Source organism: Schistocerca gregaria, chromosome X, assembly GCF_023897955.1.
Source record: "Schistocerca gregaria isolate iqSchGreg1 chromosome X, iqSchGreg1.2, whole genome shotgun sequence".
NCBI classification, from domain to species: Eukaryota; Metazoa; Arthropoda; class Insecta; order Orthoptera; family Acrididae; genus Schistocerca; species Schistocerca gregaria.
Window position 1 is genome coordinate 307,508,043 of NC_064931.1, and position 12,358 is coordinate 307,520,400.

Here is a 12,358-nt window from a genome sequence, read left to right on the forward strand (position 1 = left end):
TAAGATTAATAAGTTTATTTCTATACCATTTCTAGGACACTTTCGCACAGGATAAATGGACCGTTAAACGACAGCTGAGGCTGAATGAGATTTTCACTCTGCAGCGGAGTGTGCGCTGATATGAAACTTCCTGGCAAATTAAAACTGTGTGCCGGACCGACACTCTAACTCGGGACCTTTGCCTTTCGCGGGCAAGTGCTGTACCAACTGAGCTACCCAAGAACGACTCACGCCCCCGTCCTCACAGCATTACTTCCGCCAATACCTCGCCTCCTACCTTCCAAACTTTACAGAAGCTCTCCTGCGAACTTTGCAGAACTAGCACTCCTGAAAGAAAGGATATTGCGGAGACATGTCTCCGCAATATCCGGCTTTAGTGAGTTCATATAGTTTATCATCTACAGTTATGTAATAATAATTGTTTTTTTGTCATTTACTTAATATATTGTCATTTCAGTCACATAAATCTGTGGCTCCTCAATTTTTGCAAACAGTATACGTTTTTGATAATCATAGCAATGAAGATATTTCCAGTGGATTGCTTTCTGGGGTACTGAACAGTGGGAAAGTCTGAGAAGATAGTTTTCTGTATTAACTTAATAATTAAATATGGTCTACGAATATAATGCGTATATACAACATCCAGCTATTTGATCATGCCAGTGCTCCGTATACCCAGCTAGGATGGTTGTGACCGGACAAGTTACGCAACTACCATACGCTACGTCTACGTCATCTGCTGCTGAGTCTGCATAAAGGCCAGGAATTCCTGATAGAGATTAAGTACCGCTCATCTCATCATAATCGCATAACAGGTCTCTCTTAATCTATTGTAGGTAGTACTCCCTTCACTATTTATGTTGTTTCTAAGTGTTTTATCCCAATTTAAGTGCTTTATTATAACACTGTACTGTAATAACAGTAGAATGTAAAACCTGTAAAATGGTTGGTTAGATGTAAGGGAGGACCTGTTCACACTAAGCCTGCCAGAATCGTTGATAAAAATAAACCGGCCGTAGTGGTCGAGCGATTCTAGGCGCTTCAATGTGGAACCGCGCGACCGCTACGGTCGCAGGTTCGAATCCTGCTTCGGGCATGGATGTGTGTGATGTCCTTAGGTTAGATAGGTTTAAGTAGTTCTAAATTCTAGGGGACTGGTGACCTCAGATGCTGAGTCGCATAGTGCTCAGAGCCATTTGAACCATTTAAGCTCTTCCTACACTTGTGATTAGATCTTGTCTTCATGACAATAAGATCCGAAGCGATGATGCATTAAAGACAGAAGTAAGGTGGGCGTAACACAGGGCTATTAAAATAAGTCTGTTGCCGACTGTTTTATAATTTGTAAGAAAAACCACAATCAAATTAACAAAAGATTTCGTACAACGTAAAAAGGCACCTAAATTGGTGGAAAAATTGTCTGGATGAAAGATAGTGCTTACTAGACTGAGAGACAAACTTCCTTCAATTAAGAAAAAGTGCACATACAGATTACTAAAAGAGATATGCAAAAGAGAGAGATAAAGAAACATAACTGAGAGTAAGCGAAAGTGAGGCGATCTAATGATTGCACACAACAGTACAACGAATCAGTTTACATTAGTGTTTGCATGGCGACATCGGAGATCCGGCTGTGGTTGTAATTAAGAGTGGCCACTCAAATTTCAGATGGTCAGATTTTCGCAACTAGCGGTCAACAATACCATGAGTTCATCCTCCGAACAGCCAGTAGTAATAAATCCAACTCATAGTAACCGTAGCTCTAAAACTATTTTCCACGTGACGCCTTCACGTGATCGAACTTGTCGAATGATTTTTTGGTCTTGGCTCTTCAGGCAGTTTCCATTGGGACGATTGGGCCTTGGTTTCGACTTCATATCCATATACCCATGTTTCATTACCTATTATGTCCGCCCACGGTAGCTGAGTGGTTAGCGCGACGGACTGTCAATCCTAAGGGCCCGGGTTCGATTCCCGACTGGGTCGGAGATTTTCTCCGCTTAGGGACTGGGTGTTGTGTTGCTAATCATTTCATCCCCATCGACGCGGAAGTCGCCGAAGTGGCGTCAAATCGAACGATTTGCACCAGACGAGCGGTATACCCCACGGGAGTCCCTCGTCACACGTCATGATAATAATAATTATAATTATTATTATTACGTATTATAACCTTCTGCAGAAGTTCTGGTGTGTTGTTGACTTCATTCATCATTTCCCGAGCGGTATCTACGCGACATCGTTTTTGGTCGAAGTTGAACAATTTCGGAACAAACTTTTCTGCTTCACGTTTCATGCCTAAAACATACGAAAAAATTTCTTGTCATGAGCCAAAGGATATGCCGTCAACAGCCCCTCTGACGGAGATTCGGTGATTTTCCAGGACCATTCTTTTTACTGTTTCCACACTGTCGTCAGTAACTGATCTGCTATGGCTTCCAGGGCTGGCATCGTCTTAAATGTCTTCTCGACCCTCTTTGAAACATTTGAACCACTCGTGAACTCGTGTCTTCAGCATAGCAGATTGGCCAAAAGCCACAGTCAACGGTTCGAATGTGGTGCTGCACTTTGTTCCATTTTTCAAGCAAAATTTAATGCAAATTCTTATATCCGCCTCTTTCGAAAGTAAAATTGCACCGAGTACTCGAAAACACGCACAACTTTCCGAATATCAACAATAAACTAAATATTCAAAAGAGCTGAAAATGCAAACATACATTAGGAACATGGGTACTAACGAGATGATTTTTTCAAAAATCGGGTGTTCTAAATTAAAAAATCCCGCTAGTTTTCGATCTCGTCTCGTTTTTATATACACTCCTGGAAATGGAAAAAAAGAACACATTGACACCGGTGTGTCAGACCCACCCTACTTGCTCCGGACACTGCGAGAGGGCTGTACAAGCAATGATCACACGCACGGCACAGCGGACACACCAGGATCTGCGGTGTTGGCCGTCGAATGGCGCTAGCTGCGCAGCATTTGTGCACCGCCGCCGTCAGTGTCAGCCAGTTTGCCGTGGCATACGGAGCTCCATCGCAGTCTTTAACACTGGTAACATGCCGCGACAGCGTGGACGTGAACCGTATGTGCAGTTGACGGACTTTGAGCGAGGGCGTATAGTGGGCATGCGGGAGGCCAGGTGGACGTCCAGCCGTATTGCTCAACACGTGGGGCGTGAGGTCTCCACAGTACATCGATATTGTCGCCAGTGGTCGGCGGAAGGTGCACGTGCCCGTCGACCTGGGACCGGACCGCAGCGACGCACGGATGCACGCCAAGACCGTAGGATCTTACGCAGTGCCGTAGGGGACCGCACCGCCACTTCCCAGCAAATTAGGGACACTGTTGCTCCTGGGGTATCGGCGAGGACCATTCGCTACCGTCTCCATGAAGCTGGGCTACTTTCCCGCACACCGTTAGGCCGTCTTCCGCTCACGCCCCAACATCGTGCAGCCCGCCTCCAGTGGTGTCGCGACAGGCGTGAATGGAGGGACGAATGGAGACGTGTCGTCTTCAGCGATGAGAGTCGCTTCTGCCTTGGTGCCAATGATGGTCGTATGCGTGTTTGGCGCCGTGCAGGTGAGCACCACAATCAGGACTGCATACGACCGAGGCACACAGGGCCAACACCCGGCATCATGGTGTGGGGAGCGATCTCCTACGCTGGGCGTACACCTCTGGTGATCGTCGAGGGGACACTGAATAGTGCACGGTGCATCCAAACCGTCATCGAACCCATCGTTCTACCATTCCTAGACCGGCAAGGGAACTTGCTGTTCCAACAGGACAATGCACGTCCGCATGTATCCCGTGCCACCCAACGTGCTCTAGAAGGTGTAAGTCAACTACCCTGGCCAGCAAGATCTCCGGATCTGTCCCCCATTGAGCATGCTTGGGACTGGATGAAGCGTCGTCTCACGCGGTCTGCACGTCCAGCACGAACGCTGGTCCAACTGAGGCGCCAGGTGGAAATGGCATGGCAAGCCGTTCCACAGGACTACATCCAGCATCTATACGATCGTCTCCATGGGAGAATAGCAGCCTGCATTGCTGCGAAAGGTGGATATACACTGTACTAGTGCCGACATTGTGCATGCTCTGTTGCCTGTGTCTATGTGCCTGTGGTTCTGTCAGTGTGATCATGTGATGTATCTGACCCCAGGAATGTGTCAATAAAGTTTCACCTTCCTGGTACAATGAATTCACGGTGTTCTTATTTCAATTTCCAGGAGTGTATTATGAAAAGTAATGGTGGTATAACACTCCGTTGGGATACACGTGAAATTTCTTCTACGTCTGAAGATTTCTCTTCGTTGAGACTGTCATGCTGTGTTTTGTATACGAGAAACTGTTCAAATGAATTCCATAGCTGGTCATCTGTTCGAAGACTGGTTTGATGCAGTCCTCCACGCTAGTGTCTCCTCTGTTAAGCCTTTTCATATCTGCATAACTACTGCAACGCACGTCTATTTTAAACGGTTCGCTGTATTCGAACCTTGGTCTCCCTCTACAATCTTTAGCCCACACATCTCACTCTATGCCTCATTTGAAGCCTTAGGATGTGTTCTTTGAACTGACCCCTTCTTTTTGTCAAATTGTGGCATAAATTTCCCTTTTCGCCAGTGCGATTCAGTACCCTCTCGTTAGTTGCTCGGTCTACCCATCCAAGGCTTAGCATTTTTCTGTAGCGCTTCTATTGTCTTCTTGTTAGAGCCGTGTATCGTCCACGTTTCATTCCCGTACAGGGTGTACAGCGTATGTATAATGAAAAAAGAGGGTAGGTGAATGCTAATAGTACTGGATAATTGTCTATGTACTGGTCGAGTCATGCAACTATTCTGGTACAGCGTTAGCGTGGCGTGTAGCAGAGGAGCGGCGCGGCGTCGTCGGAAATGCGACCGCAGGCCCTGACCGACCGGATCCGCGAATAGCATCACGCTGACCTGCCCCGCCGCTACCGCGTTTCCTCGCCCCGCCACGAATATGGCGAAACACCGGGGGGGAGCGTGTGCGTAAGCTGGGGCCTGGGGCAGGAATAGCCCGTAATGGCTCATGATTGGTCGAGCGCCCACCACTGTTCCCAGGAAATTGCAGAATTACTCGAGCTTCCGTGAGCCTATTGGATGGGCGACCACACTGTATACGCAGGGCGCCTCTGCTCGCTTCTCCCGGTGCGTTCAGTTTGCCGTTGCTTTTGGAATCTGGCCGTTTTCGACCAAACACCGCTGCGGAAGCCCTGTTTTTGCCTTCTAATATGTACAGGGAATACAGATATAATCACCTGGATAGTATTCAACAGGTCGTAATCTTCCAATATCTACCTTATCACGCTAGAGGGTGAGAACTTTCGCTTTTGTCAATACTTGTACATTTCCTCAGATTTTGAGTAATATATATTGTGTGTGTTGGTGCATATGTTCGTAGCGTTTTTCCGTAAGTTTAATAAACACAACAGATACACATAACAAAGATTTCGGTCGTCAATAATATATTCTCCTTCACTATTTACGGCAGACTTCCAACGCCGGGCTAACTTCTCGATTCCGCGACTATAGAAATCACGTGGTTCCGAGGAGGAGAAGTCGTCGAACCATGTTCGTAATAAATTTTCATCCAGAAAGGAGCTCCTTTAAAGGCAGTTAGATAGAGAGCGGAAAAAGCGAAAAGCTGAGGACACAAAATAGGTGACTAAGGTGGGTGGGGAACGACTTCCCAACCCAATTCCTGTATAGAGCTTTTTGTCACTCTAGCAGAATGCGGACGGGCGTTATCGTGCTGTAGCATCACTTCACGCAGTCTTCTTGGTTGTTATTCTTGGACTGCGCTTGCAAGACGTCTCAGTTGTTGACCGTAAATGTCAGCGGTGATGGTTACACCTCTGGGAAGCAATTCGTGGTACACTATACCGTCGCTGTTCCACCAGACGCGCAACATTACGTTTTGTACAGTGAGTTGCTGCTTTGTTTGGACATAACCATCCTTCCTTTCCCTTATGCATGAAGACAACATTTCTCTTACCAGTAACGATGCAGGATAGGAATCGTCGGTCTTGTTCACGAGCCAATTGATAACGAGTAGGCAGGGATGTGCATATGGCCATTCGCTGATTTTTTTGTGTTTGAGCATGCGGCATCCATACACCCGATTTTTGAACCCTCCTCAATACATGCAAATGTAGCATGATTGTGAAATGATGCCAATTCACATTTGCCAGTTCTCGAGTATTCTGACGTGATGAGTGCATTTAAACGATCGTCATCAAATTTCAAACGTCTTCCTGAACGTGGAGAGTTACTGATGCCAAGCCGGGCCTCCTTAAAACGAGAAAACCATTTTCTTGCCGCGCTTTATCCAATGGCATTATCCTCATACAAGGCACAAAATTTGGTGGTTGCCTCCGTTGCTGTCACCCCTCTGCTGAACTCAAACAGAAGAATATGTGGGAAATGTTTCGATTTCTCAACTTAGCACTCCATTTTATGGCGTCCACAGCTCTATTCACTGTCTCTAAATGATTATATGTAAAATAAAAAAAACAGTGAACTAAAAAAAATGACAATCGATAAATAAATTCATACTAACCGGAATACCAACATGCTAAGCAAAAAACGCTGCAAACTAAGGCTAAACTTCATGCATATGTAATAGTGTTCGGAAATTCGCGTTACAAACTTTTAGGACATACAGAGGGGATTGAGTACATAATATTTTGAATAGGAACCTATGTTCAGAAACGTACCGTTTCCGTTCTACTGCTGTTTGAATTCAGACTTATCCACTTCTGCTTGAGGAATTGAATTAAACGTGGCGCAGTACAATTATTAGGTGGCAATTCAAAAGGATTCGATCATTAAATTGCAGCCAATGTATAACATTGACCTAGATACATGATCATGATTGAAAGCATAACGTCTTTTGTAAGTATGGGTTATGTGAAGAATGTTTATGGATATTTAATGATTGCTCGGTTTATGGTCATTGTGTCTAATTATGGCGTTTTTCGCTGAATGCAGGTGCCCGTGAATGGTCTGTTGTTTGACAGAAAATGGTGGATTCAATAAAGGGACATAAAGATATTGTATCAAATCAGGATAAAAAAGGATGTGTGCCCCTGCTCCATACTACAATGTTCGAAACAATTAGCTCTCATGTCCCATAGCATGCTAGGATGGTTTTAAAAGGAGTTCTTCCACACAGTACATAACGGAACGGAGTGATTAGAACAGGTGACCCGTATTGTGTTCAAACCTTTCTCCCTCTTCTCTATTCATTTAGTGTCACAAGGGGAAGGCCTCAGACACTTGTGTACAACCTAAAACGGAGGACTGTAAGATATTTTAGCTCAATACCCTCCCGTTTCTGAAAAAATCATCCCTAAAGGTTATGACGTGCAATCGACTCGGTGAGGGGGGGGGGGGGGGGACGTTGAGCCAAAATATCTTAGTCCTTCCTTTTAGGTTGAACACAGGTGGCCTGCCAAATTTGACCCGAATCAGTTGGCAGTGTTTGAGGCCTTCCCCTTGTCAGATATAGTTGGATGTGTTGGTTATGCGTATTTGTATCTGCAACTTTAAGCATCCGACTGCTATAGCTTTAAGAAATAAAACTTTAAATAAATCGGAAGATTAGCTGGATTATCGCATGGTCCTAAGCGAGGCAGTACGCCCTTCCCTAATCATCCAGCCGACTGACACGAAGGTGTCTACAGTTTAATGCCCAACTGAGCCACATGCATCTGTTTTGGCGGACAGAGTATCAACAAGTGTGTGTGTGTGGGGGGGGGGGGGGGGAGAATGAGCTGTTAACTGTCCAAGATCCAAGGACAAACTGGCGACTGATTGCTGGTCGATTGATATTTCTACACCTGCAAAGACACCGAAACTTTATATTCTCCCAGAATGACTGTTCGGAATAATATGCAGGTCGAACAAATAGGTGTAGAATTTCAAGGTGTGTTAAGGAGAAAAAAATGGTTCAGATGCCTCTGAGCACTATGGGACTTAACTTCTGAGGTAATCAGTCCCCTAGAACTTAGAACTACTTAAACCTAACTAACCTAAGGACGTCACACACATCCATGCCCGAGGCAGGATTCGAACCTGCGACCGTAGCGGTCGCGCGGCTCCAGACTGTAGCGCCTAGAACCGCTCGGCCACCCCGGACGGCTGTTAGAGAGATCCAATTATAGTATTAACTAAAATTACTGTGTGTCTGTGTTTACATGGAACACTGTATAATTTATCTGTGAAAGAAATAATAATTTCGTATTGTCGTGCTCCCAAGTATTCAACAGAAAGATCTCTCTAAATATTTTTATGTGGGAAAACTACTCAGTCGAGTGTGATCAAATAGTAAAATTTATTTACTTATATCATCTAGAATGCTCCGCGTTGTGGATATCCCGCTGTTATTATCAGTGTGATCAACTGATAGCCCCAGTTGTATAAAAACTTATCTATTTTGTTACCCTTCTTGGCACACGGACCAGTTTCTAGTTAGAAATTAGCTGCCACGTACACAGTCATGTTGTAAGTCCTTGAGTGGTCAAACACCCGTGGTATTAAAGTACGATTCCGTTTGCAGTAACAAATTGATCACTTAGAAATGGACTAGGGGCTGGAACCGGTTGTGACTATAAATACGTTATTCTGTATTACGGGCTAGTATTAATGAAACTTAACTTTTTTATGCGTTTGAGTTTAAAGTCGTATCAAGTGAGATTATCCCGATGTCTGAAACGCTATTAAAATAGAAGGCGGCAGCTTCTGTAAAGTCCGCTTTGATGCTAAAGACAAGAGAGTGGAGAATGCCTGGTGCTCAATGCAGAAGTCTGGCAGATTCCGGCGGGCAAGTTTCCGGACCTGTTTGTTTGCGACTGTGCGTCAGGGTCGTAGTTCTGCCAGATGCGGTCGCTGCAGGCCTACTTCACTTCCTACGTCCCCGCCTTGTAACTTACGCGAGGAATTCCCAATATTCCAGCACTTGGTCGATAAGCATTTTGAATGATTTTGAGAAGTCCACATTTGGAACCCCAATACAGCAGCAGTTATGCGTGGTATGGATTCGACAAGTCCTTGGTGGGTTTCCGGAAGTATATGGCGCGAAATGTTTTCGTGAATGGTCACGCAGTACCCATAAATTATGGGGCACTGGGTCTTGGGCTCGAAGTTGGTGCTCAGTAGCACCCCAGATCTATTCCGTCGGGATGACATTACGCGAATTTGATGGCAAAAACAGCAAGGTGAGTTCACTATGATGCTTCTCAGATTTCTATAGCAAGATTCTGGCCATTCGACATGAGCAGTTCCCCTGTTGGAAGACGCCATTAACATGAGGGAAGACGTGAAGCATGAAGGGATGTAGGTGGTCAGCAGTAATGTTCACGTACTCATATGTCGCGGTGCATTCGATTACTACCACAGTTCCCATAGTGAATACCCTCCACAGCATAATATTTGCCCTCACCAACCCGCGTCCACGGTGCCGTGCATGTTTCGAGTAGCTGTCGGCGTATCCAGTACCAATGTCGTCCTTGTGTAGTAAGAAATGTGATTATACCGACCAGGGGATACTTTTCCACTGATATACAGTCCGGTCTAGATCGTAATTGACGATGTGATTGGATCAACATGGGAACTCGTAAGTACGATATCAGTAGGCATTCTGGCCGTTTTAACGACCTTATATGAAGGTCACTGATAGGGACTTCCTATGTCAGCTTACAAACTTTGGCGAATTACATCATGGTCACCCACCACTGCCCTCCCCTTAGGGAATCATCAGCACTTATATGTGCAGGGCACACTACACACACTTCAGGCAATTGTGCGAGTAATATTCGAGTAATCCAGGTAACCCATACACCTAACTCGATACTGGTAACATATTATTGACGGGGATCCCATGGACCAATGGCAGCACATTAAAATAGCGGTAAACCCCAAGGACCAACAAAATTTAATCTCCCCCTTATCATCCTTTGCTACTACAGCAATTGTGTAGGCCTCTTCATGGGGGAGAGGTTCTGGTTTTAATAAACAAATTAATTCTACATTGGCAGGGTATGGAAATAATAACTGATATAACAAATGAACTAATAGTTTATTATGAACATTCTCTTTTTGCAGTGTGTTACTTAAAACTTACTTTTATTTTTACAGGGCTATTTGTTACACAGTTTATTTACAGTAATTTGTTATCCACATAGTGGTTATTACAAAACTTTTTGTATATACAATATTTTCAATTTTTTGGTGTATATACACACAGGACTTATTTACAAAATAATTTGTTTCCTGGAGACTTAGTTATCAGGTGCAAGACAAACAACTTAAATACTACGTTTCACATTGCCTGTCTATTTACATTTTCTTTCTGATTGGTTTATCATCATTTAAGCTCTGATGATTCATTTCACGTATACATCCTGGATGTTGATGATAGGAAGCCAGAAGAGGATGACCAAGAGTACGATGTGCGGAACAAAGAAGTTAAGCACAAAGTAGTTGGACCTCGTACTTTTCAAAATTACCCACTCAGTGCCCAAACGTAGATTTGTTGCTCCCGGGGGTAAGTATGGATCAAAAACATGCCCCGCCTACTTTTCTCCCAGATGAACAGAAAATAACATCAACACAAAAGTAAGAGTGAGTATAAAAAAGGCACCCCACTGACTGTTCGAGCCAGGAAGCGGTATATGTGGAAATGCCTATCGACGATAAAAAGTTTTTAAAGAACGCCCATCACCAGGAGCGATGTCTATTCGTCATATGCAACGATTTCGAGTGCCTCCTAGCTCTTGTGGCACGTTGTGAAGGCGACCCCTGTACCTCCCTTACTACCTTCACAGAACATCACTTCTTGTATGTGCCGGCGTATGAACCACTATGAACGTATGACTCCAGCTACGTCGGGGATAATCATGCGAGATGATTGCTCACAGAGTTGGAAAATATTGCCTGGAAAGTTGATGGTATTTATTGCAGCAATGTTACTATGATCGACTCGCAGGAGAATGATGCCTTGTACGAGCAAGCAGCTGAATCATATTTGTGGACTGCCGTTGGATAGGTACGCAGACAATTCACATAGATAACATTGTCATCTAACGGGGAAATTGCGCAGCTCACAATGCAAGCAACTATTGAAGTACCAACAGCTACCACACATATCCATCTTCTTCCACAGTCTGAGCGGGTATAGTGCTCACTTTCTCGGCCACCCGTGGGTGATTTCAGGTTGGAGGGTGATAATACCTGTGTCAATGCTGATACCGTTGAAAAGTAAGTTTCTTTTCGTGGAGAATCATTCCAAGAATATCGCTCAATTCATGGATTAGCTTCACTTCACTCAAGCATCTCTTCAGAAACTTGTTCAGATGTTGCATCAGGACGACATACGTATTAACAGAGCCGCATATCCTGATGATGCAATGTTTCAGCCTCTGACGAAGGAGGGGGTCTTTCCATACGAATACCTGGATTCGATGCACTGACTCCAAGAAATCACATTGTCTGACATAACCACATTCTTCAGTAAACTAAGTGGCACTGCCATAACGGGTATGAAGTATGAGCACACTATGAATATTTGGCAAGAGTTCGGCATCCCTAATTCAGGGAATATTTTCGGGAAGTTCTGGATGTGCGAATGTACCCTTACACCTTCTCCTGTCCATTTCATCGTGCCAGTGCTTTGATGAGACGCAGTATTAAGAACAACATGTGTCAGCAGTGAGCTGCTAACTTATGTTGCCATGCTGCTCTTATTAGGATACGGAATTCGTGGAGTAACTCTGACTGTGCGTACACAGGTACGCCAAGGCGAATAATCTGTGATTGAATGAGTAGTTGTACAGGCAATTTGAAGATTTAAGTGACATCTGTTACCTGAATGTAAACAACTTCTATGGGTGCACCATTCAACCAAGTCTACAGTTTGGAGGGTTCCAGTGGACGAGCAAAGGGGAAATTGATAGATTGAAGGAAAAGATCCATGATGTCAATGTGGATGTGGCTGTGGCTGTCAGTGGGATGTCCTGGAGGCAGAACTGGCATATCTCACCCATTTGCACGCCAAGCACATGAACTTACTGTCTGGAGTGCATAGCCTCGCGAATCGGTTCCAATGAAGGACTGGTAAGTATGGAGATGGCCGAGGGTCGGTGCAGTTCACGTATCCTGTGTATATCGGTATTATGTTATGGACCGCTACAAACATCATATGTACCTCTCTCACGGTGAGTTTGTAATGCCAAACTTCTTTGATCCCAAGTTAATTTCATATGGATACAGTCAGTTTCATCTACTGGGTGAAAGACTCCCACCCAAAGGAAGTAATTAGGTAGAATGATGAAGA

At 44.6% G+C, this 12,358-nt stretch overlaps 1 protein-coding gene across 1 annotated transcript in view; it reads left to right on the top strand.

Moving 5' to 3' along the window:
- The window catches only part of LOC126297513 (liprin-alpha-1-like), a gene marked incomplete at its 3' end in the record, with an annotated part of 961,648 nt that overhangs the window by 65,506 nt on the left and 883,784 nt on the right, over positions 1 to 12,358 (top strand).